At 42.8% G+C, this 11681-nt stretch overlaps 1 pseudogene; it reads right to left on the reverse strand.

Annotated features, from left to right (window-relative positions):
• Window positions 1-7281: 7281 nt before the first annotated feature.
• LOC123126013 (protein TPR1-like) lies at window positions 7282-11156 on the reverse strand (annotated as a pseudogene).
• Between the last annotated feature and the right edge of the window lie 525 nt (window positions 11157-11681).

The raw sequence follows: 11681 nt of genomic DNA on the forward strand, positions 1-11681 counted from the left end.
TAAGAAGTATAAAGAGGTCAGTATAATGATCAGGCATAAGGTTTGAATGATTGAGTATACCCTTACCTAGGTACAGTCTTGAAAGTTGGGATTTGAGTTCCTGTTGACTCGCCAGAGGAGGAATGAGAAGTCCCCTGATAGTTTGAATCAGACGGGTTAAGAGGTTGTCGGACATGACCCGCCTTGGGATAAAATATATCAGAAATATGTAAGATCTCTGGGCGCCGTTTGCGAACCGGCGTGTTTGGTAAGCCGGACGAAGTAACTATACCACCACTATGACGAGTGGTGCGGCGAGCTTCGTGTTGCTGTTTCTTCAAAAGAAAGTTGGGATCCAAGTGAGCTAGAGGGTGAGAAAAGCTTACTTTCCGGCTTGTTTGTCGGGTTCTCTGTGTTGGCAGAGGTTCTGAGCCGGAGGGAAGAATAATTACCTCTGTGTCACCTGCACGGCTGGCTTCGGCGTCATCCTGATCATAGTCATTGTCAATAAGGTGTATAAAAAATGAGCCAAGAGAGTCAAGTTCTACCTCCGACTCATCATCATCGTCCTTGTCATCATCTAAGTTTAAATCGGCAGGTTCGATGGTCTTCTTCTTGGCAGGCCTCTTGGTAGCCTTGGTCTTGATACGAGCCGGTTTGGCCGGTTTTCTTGTGGCTTCTTCTTCCAGAATGGAGAATCGGCCTGTTGAGGATAAAAAGATTATAAGCAGGCATAATTATCGAAAATGTTGTTGAACAAAGGTGTGCAATACTTACGGCTGGCGGCTTGTTGAAGGTGCAGAAAGGACTAAGTCCTGTTTTACTATAGTCTATCAAAGATTCATTCAGCAGCGCCTTGGTGGCTTCAACAATTTCAGCATCAGACAGCTGAACATCGCAGTGGCGCTGGGGATCCTTTAAATCGCCAGTATATTCACACATTAAGCCGGGGCGACGGCTTAATGGCAAGATCCTCCAGGAGACCCAACACCGAACAAGGTCGATGCCTGTTAGGCCATTCGCCATGAAGACTCTGAGCTTTGAAAAAGTTGGCGCATATTTAGCCTGCTCCTTTGAGCTGATCCGTGGGGGGAGTGGATGTGTTTTCCTAAGCCGGTGGTCGCGGTAACCCGGCAGAGGATTTTCATCAGATGGAGATGTGTCTTGACAATAGAACCAAGTTTGGTTCCAATCTTTGGGATGACTCGGTCGTTTGGCATAGGGAAAGCTGGCTTCTTTCCTCTTCTGAATTGAGACTCCACCGAGCTCTTGGCTGGGCCCGTCAGTAAATTCTGTCTGACGATTTAAGTAGTAAAACTCTCTGAACAGCTCAACTGTGGGCTCCTCTTGAAGATAAGCTTCACAGAATACTTGAATGTTGCAAATATTGGACACAGAGTTGGGTCCAATATCTTGAGGGTGAAGCTGGAAAAAATGAAGTATGTCGCGGAAAAACTTTGAGCCGGGTGGGCTGAACCCCCGGATTATATGGTCAGTGAAAACAATTACTTCTCCGTCTTTAGGCTCATGTGGGTTTTGTTCGTCAGGGACCCTCCAGTGGATGACTTCCTTCTTGGCTAAGGTGCCAGTAGCAACAAAATTGTTCAAGTCTTCTTCAGTGACCCGGGATTTGACCCAATTGCATTCAGTGTATGACTTAGCCATTTTTCCAATGATCTGAAAGGAAGAGTATGCCGGGTTAAGATTATACGATTAAGCCGGTTGTTGGTTTAAAGGCAAATAATAATGAAGCATACATGTAAAGGTGTTGAACCATAGGATGGCATTAAAGTTATAAAGATGAGCTAGTGGCGGCTTAAAAGGGGACTAATGGTACCTGGCGGGTTAGTTATGGTTTCTGAGTTAAGCCGCCCACACAGTTATTGATCTACAAATCCGAGATTGGAAAAATGACTAAGTGTTGGAAAAACAGATTTCACAGATTGATGCTATGATTTTGGATCTACGGCATGTCAGATAATTAATGAAAAATATCTAGACCTAAATTTCAGTGCTTGAGCAGTTCATGTGTCCAGATTGGATTTCTTATGCAAAAGGAGATGTTCTAATAACAAAAATGACTACCACGACTACCGCCGCACAGGGGAAGTATCAAGTTTGAATCTAAATCGCAAGCTACGGTGAAGAACGAAGAAGGGCGAAGAGGAACTCCGACGAACTAATAGAAACCCTAATGGGATCTGAGAGAAAAAGAAAGAGGAGGAACTCACCGGAGCTGTGGAACAGTGGAGGCGCGCGGACGAAATCTGGTCGATTCAGGTTGATGCAGCGGCCGTTGTCGATGCAGTGGCAAAGGTCGACGGCGGTAGTGGAGCTCGGGCGCTGGAGCGTCGTGAGGAAGAAGACGAAGACGAGGAGGCAAGGAGGGAAAGTGAAAAGGGACCCCTCGCCCTATTTATAAGGTTGAAAGGATAAATGGCAGGCGCGGGAATCAGGGAGGCTAAAAAATGGATATGTGACAGTGCAGACGCCTCGATTTTTGGAGGTTCATTAAAAGAGAAGATATATTAAGATTTGAGCCTTGTGTAAAATTAATGACAGGTGACGTCACGGTGGGTTACCACAATCCTAAGGGATGACGTCATGATGGGTTACGAGATCTCGCAAGAGTAAAGGAGGAGGAGTTTCTTCTAAGTGATGAAGTTTGATATAAACAAGTTCAAATCAACCTGGGGCCTAATGTTGGGGATATAACTACTAGGTATAAGCCGCCCAGGAGGGGCCGGGTTATACCACTGGCGGCTTACCACTGAAGATGGTGGGCTATACGAACCAGTGGACGGCCCAAGACCCAGAGGCGACTTACGGCCCAGGTGTATGAACCACCATGTATGTATGACTTGTATTGTAAGGCAAGCGTAGATAGTCACCGAGCTGGACACGTGTGTATGAGCCGGCCGGGACTCCGTGAGCCGCCGAGCGTCAACCTGTGTATATAAAGGGACGACCCGACGGCGGTTTAGTGCAAGAAACAAGAGATCGAAAGCTAGGTCAAGCGTATCCGCTCCCTGGTAATCGAAACCTAAGCAATACCACCTCAAACTGGATTAGGCCTTTACCTTCACCGCAAGGGGCCGAACTAGTATAAACTCCCTGTGTCCTTTGTCCCGTTTAACCCCTTTAAGCTAACCTAGTTGTGATGGCTCCATGACTAAGTCCTTCTGCTAGGACATCTGTCGTGACAATTCCACGACACTTATGATATGGTCATTCTGCTTCGGTTGTTTAGTAGTTACTTGTTAATATTATTATCATGTTCTTTTATGGTAAATATTTCCGATGCTAGTGGTCATGCTATGTTCTTATGTAGTGTTCTTATTGTGTTATTCATGATCATGCTATGCCATGCTTAGGTGCATCCAGTAGGGTAAATGATTTGTTGTTGCCGATATGTTAAATAGTGATGTTGTTCATCCATGCTCATGTTGATATCATGCTCATACGCATTGATTTTTCATGATATTATGACTCAACTCATTACATTCAAGTTAAACCGGACATTAATCGAACTTGAACACCTGTTGGCTGAGTCATAGTGCCATCGAAATCGAACTGACCAGTGCAGCCACACTTGCTTTATGGGGGCTCCTAACTGGGTCTATTGTCGTGCCTCTCATCGGTGCCTCCAACTAGGGAAGGTTATGGGCGCGTGCTACCCTGATCAGGTAGGTGGACATAAGCCTTGTGTGCCCATGTTGGTTTGAGCGCTCTTCTCCCCATTTGGGACGGTTTTGTCTTGCCACGACGGTGGTCGTTGGATGTCACGAGGAGACATCGGGGCCACCCATGACTTAGCCCAAAGGGGAGTTTGTCGGAGCGGCCGGGAGAGTGTCATGGCAGTAGATTGGTTTTGTTGGAACACCGTTGGTCCACCCGAATGGGAACACGAGGCCATGGGTTCCGTGGTGTGGGTACAGTGTACTATCCTCTGCAGAGTGTGTTTAAATCTATCGATAGCCACGCTCGTGGATATGGGCCCAGTTCGTAGTAGGTCACACTATGAGTCAACAGTAATAATAACCTGACTAATAACAACCCCGGTTTGATGAGAAAAGAAGTTGGTTGATCTTTATGTGGTCACGGGAGGATCACGATGGTATTCTTGATGTTGATGAGGTGATCCTGTGAGGATCACGATGGCATTCTTAATATTGATAAGGTGATCTTGTGAAGATCCCGATGTTATTCTTGATAATGATTAAAGTGATCCCGTGACCACAATAGTAAGTAAGAGTGGCATATATTTGGTGGTTACGCGGTAACCCCGAATAGAGTCAGTGATATTTGTAGCATGTTGCATGCTAGTACCATCATTGTTCATGTCTCGAGTAATATGTTCATGCCATGTTGATAGTGTTCTAGCGGTATCCTGTTCATCTTGTACATGCCATGTTGTTCTAGTTGTATCATGCTCATGCTTGTTTAACTTGTAAATGCCATGCTGTTGTTTGTCTTGATTGTTTCTGGTTGTTGTGAGCTTGCAAATACATTCAATGTCTGACCTGGTGTGTCATGCCAGTTTGCAGGTCATGCTTTGTCTGCTTGCATGTTTGCCGTGGATCCTTTGTTGGCGAGATAGGATAAGCGTTCCAACCAGAGTCCCTGCGGAGTGGAGTCCATCACTGACGTCGTTGTTCCGCTGCTAGAAGTTATTCCGCTGCTATGAGTTGTTCTGCTGCTAGCATAGAGCAACCTTGGCAGGCGTAGCGTCGCCGTGCCGATGTAATTCCTGGTTATATCGGAACCCTTGTATCCCCGAGTATTTGTAATAAAGAGCTGATTTGTTCTATGCCAGCAGTGCCGTATTCCAAAAGACTGTCTCTAGGCTGGAATACGGGGCGTTCCGGTTTCCTCTGAGCCCGGGTGCCACAGTAACGATCAAACTCAAACTGTTGATGCATCTTCATGTTATTCCTGGGTAGGGTGCCTTTTTTTTCTACTATGTTTCCCAATAGTTACCTCTGCCATATGGAAACAGGGTGGCGGCGGCACAGCAGTCAAGGACAAGGGGGAGTGCGGCGCGGCTCACGGAGGAAGATGGACATCAAAGACATCAATACACGTAGTCTAGAACTTTCTTTTGACACAAAAAGAATATAATTTATGATGGACATGAGAGGGGAAAAAAGTATTGTACAAGCCTTATGTGTCTTCTAAAGTACTCCCTCCGTCCCAAAATAAGTGACTCAACTTTACACTAACTTTGTACTAAAGTTAGTACAAAGTTGACTCACTTATTTTGAGACGGAGGGAGTATTAATCTACTCAATAATATTGCTACATGTGGTTTTGATGAAGTATCACAGTAGAGTCAGACGAGTAGCGTTAGCTGGTTGCTAGCATCATCAGGTTCATGTAGCCCCTGCACTATCCTAGTCAGATCACTGTGCTAGCTTTTTTTTTGCGAATACGCAAAAGTGCGTATCATTTCATTGATAGGTAGAAGGCATACATCATAATTAGGGAGGGGGGGGGGGTTGTGGGGTGTGAGCTCAATGCCTTGTACGCTAAAGGCAAGGCATGAAGCCGCAGAGCATTGATGACGGGGTGCTCGGCCCGTGACAAGAATGACCCTATGCTAGCAGAACCCTTAGTCCGCGCGCGCCTGCTCTAGCCCAGGCGCGGGCCTCTTCCTGATGGGGTGCTAGCTTTATGTGTGTGAGTGAGTGAAGAATGGTAATGCTAAGCACTGTGTGGGTGACAGTCCAAGAAGAATGGTACCCGCTGCCTCCATTTAAAAGTACAATTGCTAACTACTCCCTCCGTATCAAAATATAAGATGTTTTTATAGGATATTTTAGCCAACAAAACATCATATATTTTGGTACTGAGGTAGTAGTATAGCACAGAGATCATTTCAAGCATAAACATATAAGGATAAATGGTTCTCAGATACAGGGCAGTAGCACCCTGATCACGTGATGATCCAGTTATCTCTACTATTAAAATCTATTGTTAAAGGCGAATGGGTGCGTCATTGTATATATCTAGATCCGAAAACACGCATAATCATATGCCTGCCAACGTCACATGTAAAATGCATAATCTTAAACCTGTATAAGCGATGGCATGCTCCAGCAAATTCTATTATACAACATCCTGAAAGCACAGTATAGAAAATCTGATAGAGTATGCCTCGTCCCATCCACAAGAACACAAAGTCAGCACTGTTCCCACCTAGCTCATCTGCAACTGAGCAATCTGACATCCTCAAATCAGCTAACGTCTCACTTGCTAAACAATCTGGACTGCAGATCACTAATTACATAACATTCTCACTAATCCACAATGAGATATGACAAAAACAGTTAGAACTGCTACTCAGGAAATGCATGCAGCTCCCTGTTCTTCTTGATGACGCCCTTGCCGCTGACCATCCAAAAGCTTCCTCATACCCTCCTTCACATGGCATTCCTGGTTCAAGGAAACATATCAATGATTCAGGATCAGAATATTTAATTATCATTGGTCACTCAAATGTTATGTGCGTAAATCAAAAGATCAACTTTGATCCATCAACATAGTTTCTTTTATCGAAAGCTCCAGCCAGTACAGCTTAAATGTCCTCATATTGGAGACTAGCATGTTTCCATTTCATAGTTGCATTCCATTATAAAAAAACTGATCATACAAGAAGAAATGTGTGCCTGAGGAAAACTTCCATGGTTCATGCACAAGCTCAGTCATGTAAAATGGATAATCCACTTGTGTTCAAGAAAAAATCTGATCCACTAAGCAACATTCTTTTAAAAAACAAGTATTAACAAACTCAAGCATAAGTTTAAGAAAAAAAATGATATTGTGCATAAGTATATGAAAAGAAAATTTCATATACATAACTTCAGCAAAAACAATCTCATAAGCTTGAGGTTCACAGCTCAAAGGTAGGCAGTGAAAAATTACCCAAATTTAAGAAACAGTAAGCTAAAAATCCAGGTTTTGTAATAATATTTCAGGACAATGAAGTGGTCAACATGGTAACAAGGCTAGACACTTTCAGCTCTTATACACGTTTTATACTTTTGTAGGTATTAAACACCATGTAATATTAGTCCACTAAATTGGCTACACAAGTGATTTCAAGACATCTTAAGGAAAGTAGTATTATCTAGTCACTTAACAAGTACTCCCTCCGTAAAGAAATATAAGAGCATTTAGATCAGTTACGGAGGGAGTAATATACTATACTGTTAAAAAGCCTAAAGAATCAATCTTATTATACTAATTAACACAATCCCATGGTTATACAAAATAGTGCAATGAATCGTGCATATAGCGAAACTATGTGACCTCAACAAAAGCAATATACAAATCATCTAAAGGCCAAAAGGCAAACCTTGCAAGGTTATCAGTGAGAGCAGGGAATATGGGCGGCCAAATCATTGTAAGAGGATGGATATCACCCAAATCTAGTTCTTCTTCTGTCATATCATACACTTTACGCAACTGCCTACACTTGACATCTAAGTGAAGTGCGCATCGGCCCATCTCCAAGAACACAAACTCAGCATAGGACCCCACATGGTTTATCCAGAGAGGAGCAGTGGGCTCATCCTCAACCTCGCAACCTGGAATCCTCAAATTAGCAACCATGTCACGCAAAGAAATGGTGTCCACCAGCAACCAGTTATCCCCCTTGTGGAGCCAGATGTCAAGCTGAAGATTCTTAGCATGGATGAGATACACATCAGAAGCATCATCAGCTGGTGCCAACATGGTATCTCTATCGCCATACTCCACCCCATGTGGGAGCTGAACCGTGGAGATGCTTGAGGTAGTCAAATCAAAGAAATCAATGCTGTTCTGTGTGCTCGCTATGTAGATTTTATTGTTGGCGAGCACAGCTTTTGATTCCCATTCCGGATCAAGAAGTTGGTCTCTGTCAAAGGTAAGATACGTGCGCCACACACCATCACCATGTCGCAACATATTTACGTGCACCGTATATTTTGTTCTCTGCATGTTCGCCACAAGCAACACATGAAAGTAGGACACACCGTCGGCTTCTTCCACCAAGAGGAGATCATTCATACTATAGTAATAGTCGTCCTAGATTTGGATGTGTGGTAATGGTGGGACGACAACCAGGCCTCTCTCAGGACATAATGGACTGTGCACCCGACTTGTGAAATTGTTGTCGTTGACCAGGTTGTACAAGCTGTCGATGACTCTGCCTTTCCGGGAGCAGCGGAAGTTGGCCGGGGCGGCATGGTAGAAGCCCCAACTGTAGCTCTGCACAGTGCGGATGACGGTGGAAAGCTCTGGGGGCTGAGGTAGCATCGGGATGAAGCGAATAGAAGCCATGTTATAATCCTTCCTGTTCTCGAGGTCGAAACCGAGGAGGCAGGGCGGGTGGCGCTCGTGGAAAAGGCGGAGGAAGGCGGGTTCGGAGGCATGATGGTACCAGCGCTTGCAGACGAGGGCGGCATGGACGAGGGTGGTGGGGAAGCTGACGCGGATGATGATCTCCCTCAGGAGGTTGTCGTCGTCGAGCACCTTGGATACCTTTTCAGCACATGCGGACATCACATAAGAATCATTCTTGGAGACGAACAAATGTTGATAACCTTCTCCAAACGTCCATGATGAGAAGTACTAACAAACAATCAAGAATAAGATGGCACGAACCTTGCTGGCTTGGTCAGTTTCTGGCATTGTATCAACACGAAATTGCTGAACCTCCTTCAGCTCCCAAGGTTTCGCTTTATCAGACTTTTCTTCTGAAATTCTTTGCTTTTTATCTACGCTTCCAAATGCTGGATCACTGCCATTCTATCATTATCATGATTAAGTTAGATGATGCTTAGATTGTTGTTGATAAGGTAAGCATGGAGGCATTAGAACATATGAAACTTATCAAAGTATTTTTTTTCTTCTGGATCAGCATACCACTTGAGATGGCTTTGCAGGATATTTTGTGTCTAAGTGATCAGTTTGGCCAATGTTAGGAGAGATGCTCGCGACAATAGGAGGACCTGAGACCTATTAATTTAAATTATTCAGTGTTAGAAACTTTCTCAAAACTTACCCGCAACCTGTCCTGACAATAGAAGGCCGAAAAATATGTGCTTACCTTCATCTCAGAAGCTTCATATGGCGATCTGAATACTTCGGAAGGCACATTACCAAAAGCCGGTAAAGATCTAAGCCCATCAGTATTTGCAAGTATCTTAAAACCACTATCTACTGTATCAACAGCAAGAAGATTGCCTTCTTTATTGAACCTTAACCGTGGAAACCTCTGTTAAAATTTACAGGAGGTTAGATTACCAAACGGAGAAAAAAGGTTGAAAAATAAAATAGGGAACATAAACTCACTGGCAAGCCTCCACCAGCTTCAATGCAGGTAAGCATGTTGGTGTTATCGACATCCCAAAACATAATTTGGTTATCTTTGCCAGCAGCTAAAATGTGATTCCGAGCTGTATCAAACTGCATGACACCCTGCGCTACACCAGATGGTTTTTTACGGAATCCAGAATATGACCTCTCGACAGACCCTTCATGGTTCCACTCAACCAAATGTGTGTCTCCCTCTTTGCTTGTTCCGCAAGAGAACAACCTTCAAATTGACAACAAGTAAATATTACATCAATGATAACTCGAAACACTTCTAGCGAGCAAAATAACACATCTATGTTTACCTAGTTCCATCGGCACTATTGAGAATTGCACCACACCATTTTCCTGGAATATCAAAGTCCAGCTTAGTCCCCAGATACACATAAAGCCATGTCTTCATTTTCCCATCAAGGGAAATTGAGAAAATAAACTGCAGGGTACACAATAAAATTATGTATCAGTACACCAGATAAAGGCTGATGTGCTTGAAAAAACTATGCATTCATAAATCTCTCTCAGAGCACAAAATACAAGCATTGTCCTCATGATGGCTCGTACTGCCTCACTTCGATTATAATTGAGTAAAATTTTGAAGCATGGACTAAGGAGCAACCATCTATATCCGTTGCATTCTGAGATGTTAATGCGTAAATATTGTGTTCAGACGACACACACCTTAACCTGGTCTATGTGATGAGGGCAAATAGAATACACAGGTGCCTCATGCCCTTCAAACGAATATATTTTCTGCCCATGCATGTCCCAGACCTACAAAATGGGAAGGAAGTTACAGCAGACCAGGCTGGGCGAAAAGGAAATAGATGATAACCATTTAAGTCATGTCAGATACCTTTATCAGCTTGTCATCTCCGCAAGTGACAACATAAAGTTGCTTACGTGACCGAGAGAAAACTATGTCATTAACTCTTCCAGAATGAGCCTCAATCTGACATGAAGAATGAATGGGTTATAACATCTATATAATATAATGACATGTAATTAGTAACAACAGTCATTTAATATAATGACATGTAACATCTATATAATTGAAGTTCAAAGGCAATTAGAAGAACAAACCTCTACAAATTGATATGTTTCATTTGGATGCCGGTATGCATGCAGATGGATCAAATTTTTTGTAAATGCAACACCTAAAAGCAAAAAAAAAGTATGCTTAAACAACATTGGAGCACAATACGAACAACTTATGAATGCAATATAGAGTTACTGGGTGAAGACTGAAATATTAACACTAACCAATCAAGTCTCCATCAGGGCTCCATGTAACTCGATTAACGGCCATGGAAGAGTCTTTAGCCATGACACCCTTCTCTCATACGAGATAAAACAATGAGGCACATATATAATATCAGAACATGTAGGTTTGCAAACAAAGTACATGACTACAAGTAAAAGAAAAGAGGAGCAGATTACATACAGAAGTTTAACTTGTGCTCAATTACCTGAAATTGTGTTGAACATGCTTGCATGTCCCAAATTTCGAAGGGCTTTGTGACCAGCCTCTCACGCATACTTATCTCCCAGAGTGTAAATTCACCATTAGCAGATCCAACTATTTGAGCAGTAAACATGACAAGAAAATCAATAAGCTGTTGAAATCCGAACATTCACCCAGATTACATGAAATAACTTTTATACTTGCAAAGTTGCAACTGCATTTGTTTTTTCTGATATAGTAAATTAACAACCTTGATCATACCTAGTAGTAGCGTATGACGAGAAGGATGAAAGTCCATGCTAGTTACATTAGATCCTTGTGATAGCGTGCAAGCTACTTTCATAGGAAGGTCATCCAGTGACCGTGAAGGTTGAGGAATATGTCCAGTGGGACTCAGTTTCTCCATCAGATGACCCGATTCTGCAATTTGATAGTCTATTATAGTTGGGCATTTTCATCAGGGAAACCGATTGATAAATAATGCAATATAACTATATAAGTATAGAATTGAGGTCACAAATCACATTGACATATATAAGGCTCCCTTTGGTTCATAGGATAGCAAAAATGCAGGAATAGGAAAACACAGGAATAAAATAGGAATCGGGTGGAGAACAAAGGAGTGAAAAACACATGAATTTTTCCAAGTTGGTCATTAGATTTGTAGTAAAGGTAAAAAATTAACGAGTCTAACTAAAGTGAAGAAATTGGCTTAACAAATTTGTGTATCGATAAACAAACTTGCCTAACAACATAATAAGAACATGTCTTATTTGCTCAATAAATGGACCCATCTAATTCATGTTAACCATAAATGGAAGTGGATTGAACCAAAAGAACCAACTCACGGACCCTTTGACGAAAATAAAATAAAAATAAA

This window comes from Triticum aestivum, chromosome 5D (genome assembly GCF_018294505.1).
Source record: "Triticum aestivum cultivar Chinese Spring chromosome 5D, IWGSC CS RefSeq v2.1, whole genome shotgun sequence".
In the NCBI taxonomy this organism is placed as follows: Eukaryota; Viridiplantae; Streptophyta; class Magnoliopsida; order Poales; family Poaceae; genus Triticum; species Triticum aestivum.